We start from the raw sequence: 6,000 nt of genomic DNA, 5'->3' as shown, positions 1-6,000 counted from the left end.
GTTTAGTATTTCAGACAATTACAGAACAGATACATGCCCATGTTGAATTAGGGTAATCAAAACTTAATTACATTTCAGAGTAAAATAATACCAGATCTGATGCCTCTGTCACTTGCAAAGCCCTTAAAATAGTTGCTCCGAAATAGTTCAACAAAGCTTATTAAATAAAGATACAAGTGTTCTCATACTTTTCTCTGCTGCAGAAGACTAGAAACAAAAACACACTTAAATCATACTGTCTTCCCTCTTCAAATGTCCACCAGTTTATTAAGCTCATTTGCTAACCCACTCTGATATTTACCACTTCAAGATTCACTTCAGTGCCTTTTCCACAGTAATAAATTATAGTTCTGTGTGTCAAGCTACTGGTGTTAGTGTCCGAATGGAATGTACCAAGTTACTGGAGTCAAGGACAATGTCATAGTGAACTATGAGAAAATTTTGGTCAAAAGATGAAACTTGGGCTGCCAGACAAGCCCAAAGGGAAATACATTAGCAGCTTTTCCTGCTCTTTGCAACCCTGATCCCATTACCTACCCTACTTTCTTACTTGCTGGAGGAAGCAAGCTCTTAGCTTTGTCCCACAGTTGATGAGAGGGCAGGGTGTACAATGGGTTGTGTATGGAGAAATGGGGAGGGAGAAGATATGGCTACCAGGGCTGTTAAAGACACAATGGGATTCTCCACATTTCTGCTGGAAATTACTGGTCTTCGTAACCAACCAGAAACTTGTGGTCACTTGGCCCTGCCCTTCCTCCAAGGGGTGGGTTGTTGTCTGTGACCTCATATTGTGTCTCCAAAACTCAGCATGAATTGTGCCTGGGTTTGTTAATCAAATGATTAAAACTGTATTGGTAGGTCTGGGAAACAGGCATTTTCCCATGCTTGTAGTTAGGTGCTGTAGTGCATAATTGAGAATCTGCACACTGCCTTGGGGAAAGGCAAGTAACTTTCCACCACGGACAACCTCCCACTCACCATTGGAAACTGGGTGTGTGCTGGGTTGCAGCCATATTGCAAGAGACCAGTGTGGGCTGAAGCATCCTGTATGACTGAATTATGGAAACCAGAAGTTCTAAACCATACTCCTATCTGGCTGTGTCAAAAATAACATAGTGGCATCTGCCATTGGCCAAGAGACCTAGGGTCACTGCAAAGCTGAACTTTCTGCTTCCCAAAATCCCAGATAGAAATACAGTAATAGGAAATGTTCTTCTAGGCATGCAGCAGCTAAAGACACCAAAGCCTAGCTAAAATAAAAGGTAGCACTGGCAGCCCTAATAAAAACATGCTCTTCAGTACATAATTTGGTATAATGTGGTATACCATACTGGTGTATATGGTACTTTACAGAGCAACATAAGCAAAAGAGACAGGCTGCTACCCTGCACAGGAGAAAATCTTAAGTAGGAACATAGAATAGTAGTAGTAAGAATTAGCACTCTATACTGTCAGTGCCCATAGCTTACCTGGTAGCACTTCTCTGTTTTCTTCAGTTAAGTGAGTTTAAGGCTACGATTCTATACCAACTTACTTGGGAGTATGTCCCATTAAATTCAATTGAACTAACTTGTCAGCAGAGATGTATAGGATTGTGCTGTAAGTTTCTTCAGTTTTACATCTTTAGTAGAGAGGTAAGCAACCTTGTGCCCTCCAGATTTTTGAACTACAAGTTCCATAAGCCCAACTAGCATGGCCAATAGTCAGGGTTTATGGGAGTTGTAATCCAAACATCTGTAGGGCACCAGATTGCTGACCCCTGCTTTAGCATGTAGGGCATAGAATATTTTGCAAAATTATCAGCATCTTTTTTCAAGAAACACTTATTCATATTAAGTTTCATGATTAATTAGGTGATTTCATCTATCATGAGTGCTATTCTATTATTTTCCATTAGAGGGAGCATTATGAAAGCTCTTCAATTAAAAAAAGAGAGAGGTCTAAGTAAAATGACCTCCGTTCTTCTCCATTCCCTGTTATTGTTTTTTAAACCATCCAGCCTGATGAAGAGTTCCAGAGAACTCAAAAGCTTGCACAATCATTTTTTGCATTTTGGTTGGTGCTAATAAAGGGTATTGGCCAACTGTGGATTTTTGTTCTTATGGACCGGCATATTTTGTGTTGTTGTTAAATAAAATGAAAAACTCTCCTTCCATGAATTGAAGCTCTTTATATTCTCAAAACAAAGACTTCGGAGCCAAACCTTAGATTTTAGCAGAACAGAAAATGGTGGCTTCTGGTGCAAATGACAGCCAGTGCAGTGTAGTAGTTAAGAGTGTCAGACTGGGGCTGTGTTTCCACCAGCAATTTACTCCAACCTGGCTGCGTGGTGAGGTCTGTGTGTTTCCATGACTTCGTGGCCATTCAGCACCAGCCCCACATTTTATTGCGGAAAAACCGCTTTTTCTGAGACCATGTGTTTCCACGCTATTGCCTTCACGTTGTTTGCAGCATTGTTGCGATGTTTCCCCAATCTCATCTTCTCCTTTTCCAGTTTCCATAGTGCTTAAAGTCCTGCCTTATCATAGCTGTAGCCTAGGGCTCTGTGCTGTTTCCACTGAGCTCTAATCAAATTATTTTCTTGATGGCTGGATGGAGTCTGAGTGGAGTCTGGGTTGGGTCTGATGACCTCATCAGTGTTCCCACCTCCTCGGCATGTTTCCAGGACAATGGAAGGAGAAGCTAATGGAGGAGTACGGGATTTTTAAAAAGGAATTGGGTTTGCTGTGAAGAGAGGCTTTCCCCCTCTCTCCTTTCCCCTGAAAGTCCAGATGCACTTGCATTTCAGGAGCACGCCTCATTGAGCACAATGGGAGGTACTTCCAAGTAGACACACATATGCTTGTGCTGGGAAAGGGGGCGGGGAGATCGCAAGGAAGGAAATTAGCCCCCATTTTAACCCAGAGGACCTCACTGACCACAATGGAAGTTACTTCTGACGAGACAGTAATGGGTTTGTTGTGGGAAAGAGAGCAAAACCAGCCCCCAGTTTAATGCACAGGATCTCTGTATGGAAACTGTGAATGAGTTACTTCCTAAGGCGATGGACCAAAGCCTTGAGGTCGTGCTTACTTGCATTTAAGGAATTGGGCTTTGATATGTTATGGGTCAATTGAGGGGCTTCTCTGTTATTTCTGTGGTCATTGAGAGGGCCTGCCTCATTCAACACAATGGGAGAAAACACCCCTTGACTGGGGTCATGGGCTGTGTTCTAGTGCTAGGGAAAGGGACTATAAGCAGTCTCAGAAGAAGCAGTTTTTCAGTGATCAAGTGCAGGGCTGGTGCGGAATGGCCACAACGTCATGGAAACACAGAGACCTCACCATGCAGCCAGGTTGGAGTAAATTGCTGGTGGAAACACAGCCTTAATAGTCCAACTTTTCCAGCTTACTGCAGCTCCATTACTGACCTCTTTCCACAATTGCACTGGGTCTGGTATCATAGTCCTGCCCATGGGGCATGTAGCCTAGCCTTTATGGGTGTGTCGCTCTGACCTCAGTGACCCAACCCTTTCCCTCCCTGTTTTCCAGAAGTTTCACTGCCATTTTGGAGCAGGATGCTGAGGGACCAACTTTTAAAACATCATTGAAAATAAGCACTAGAACACAGCCCATGACTCCAGTCAAAGGGTGTTTTCTCCCATTGTGCTGAATGAAGCAGGCCATCTCAATGACCACAGAAATAACAGAGAAGCCCCTCAATTGACCCATAACATATCAAAGCCCAATTCCTTAAATGCGAGTAAGCACGATCTCCAGGCTTTGGTCCATCGCCTTAGGAAGTAACTCATCACGTGAATACTCCGTGGCCGGCTGTGCTCCCTGGCAGCTCCACGGAGCAGCCGGCCAGGCCAGAGCTGTCCACAGCCAGATTTCCAGCCGCAGAGGGCTCTGGGTAAAAACAAAACAAAACAAAAACCGCGTACGCAAATGGCGGCGGCCATGGCCGCCGCCATTTGCGTACGCGGTTTTTTGGGTTTTTTTAACCCACCCAGCTGTGATAGGCTACGTAAAGATTTACGTAGCCTATCATGGCTAGGTTTTTTTTAAAAAAAACACGACGTGATAGGCTACGTAAATCTTTACGTAGCCTATCACAGCTGGGTGGGTTAAAAAAACCCCAAAAACCGCGTACGCAAATGGCGGCGGCCATGGCCGCCGCCATTTGCGTACGCGGTTTTTGTTTTGTTTTTACCCAGAGCCCTCTGCGGCTGGAAATCTGGCTGTGGACAGCTCTGGCCTGGCCGGCTGCTCCGTGGAGCTGCCAGGGAGCACAGCCGGCCACGGAGTATTCCTGGGGGGAGGAACGGAGCGCCTCCCCCCCCCGGCAAGGATTCCGGGGGGAGGGACGGAACTCCTCCCCCCCCATAACATAATCCGTGAACAGGTGACTTTTGTACATCCCTACTGGGAAGTAACTCCCATTGTGCGCAAGCAAGCTGAGAGCCTGTCAGGAGAAGAAGGCACACGAGCAAAGTGCTACTTCCTTATACAATTAAAGGGTCATACCCCAGTGAGGAGGATTGGGCTCATTCTCCCACCTCTGTGCCACCCGGAGGAAGAGTACATGTGAGTGAGCGAGAGGATAAGGTGACATGACTGCTGTTGCCCACTTCCACACCTGCACTCTTTACCTGGGTGGCACAGTGATGGACCCAGTACTGCACCGCCCAGACAGAGGGCAAGCAAGCAGAGGTGTGCATTCTCTGTGCAGTGCCACTGAGTGAACAGAGAGAGAATAAGCATGTAAGAGGAGACAACAGCAGCTGTTTCCATAAAGTGTAGTCATTGCCTTCCTGGCTTACACATGGTGGGGGGTTCAAATGAATTCGATTACATGTTAAAAGCTAGCCTGCTCCCCAGCCAGATGAGCTTTTGGTAACTATGAGAATGGGCCCTATATGTGTACCAATGTTCACAGAACTCCTCCATGTGAGGGAGGATCCCTGGCTTTCTCAAGATCACTGAACATGCAGCTCCCCCCCCCCCCTGCCCTGCCCTGCCCACCCCAGTTCTGGACCCGTGCACTATGATGAAGTAGAAAATCCCTTATTTTCATAAAAGCAGATAATTTCCTAGACACCCGAAACTTGGCATGCATACTAAAGGGACCCTGGGGGTATGCAGCTTGGGTTATTTGTTTTTTTAAATTCATCTGTTAATTAAAACTAATTTAAATGTGTTATGTTTGAAGCCTGCAGTACCACCTTCAGTCACTAGGTGGCAGACCTCCCTAACCAGTGCATAGCTTTGCAGCTGCTACTGCTTGAAGCCAGGAGGGAATGTTCCGAGGGACAGAGTTATATGCTGTCCCAGCCCCATTCCTGTGGGGCAGTCCCCTCTCAGGGGAATGAACAGACCCCTCCCTCAGGGGGCAACAGGGACGTGCTATGGCACAGGCTGTGCTTTAGGGATGCTAGTGGCTGTGGTTTCACTCAGATGGGGTGGGCATAATGTGTCAAACTCTAACTGCTTAACTTTGCTTCAAGAATTAGCTGAATCAAATGAAGAGCTCTTCCATCGCATGAAAAGCCAGGTTAGTTCGCTAGTGTCTCCATAAAAAGGCTGTTTTTTTGTTCTTTATTTCTTCTCTTTGCTCCTTCATGGTTCCTGTCCCTAACAGTTTCTCTTTACAACCTTGTTCTACTTTATCTGATTGCTTTTTCTCAACAGACATCTATGTTTACAAACACTATATGCATGCACACCTTCTGCAGTGCAATTCTTTCTCACACACATATTAGCACATATTTTCTTTGCTCTTCCATAGACACCTTTGCCCATCGATACACAGCTCAATCCCTCAGGATTTGTTCCACTATCCATTTGTTGTTGTTGTTCAGTCGATAAGTCTTGTCCGACTCTTCGTGACCCCATGGACCATAATAGCACGCCAGGCCTTCCTGTCCTATGCTGTCTCCCGGAGTGTGCTCAAGTTCATATTCATTGCATCGGTGATGCTATCTAGCCAATCATCTCCCCATATAGACACATTTCTCCA

This window comes from Heloderma suspectum, chromosome 1 (genome assembly GCF_057233095.1).
Source record: "Heloderma suspectum isolate Gila_16-S chromosome 1, 16-S_ref, whole genome shotgun sequence".
Taxonomy (NCBI): domain Eukaryota; kingdom Metazoa; phylum Chordata; class Lepidosauria; order Squamata; family Helodermatidae; genus Heloderma; species Heloderma suspectum.
This window is presented reverse-complemented; position numbering follows the sequence as displayed.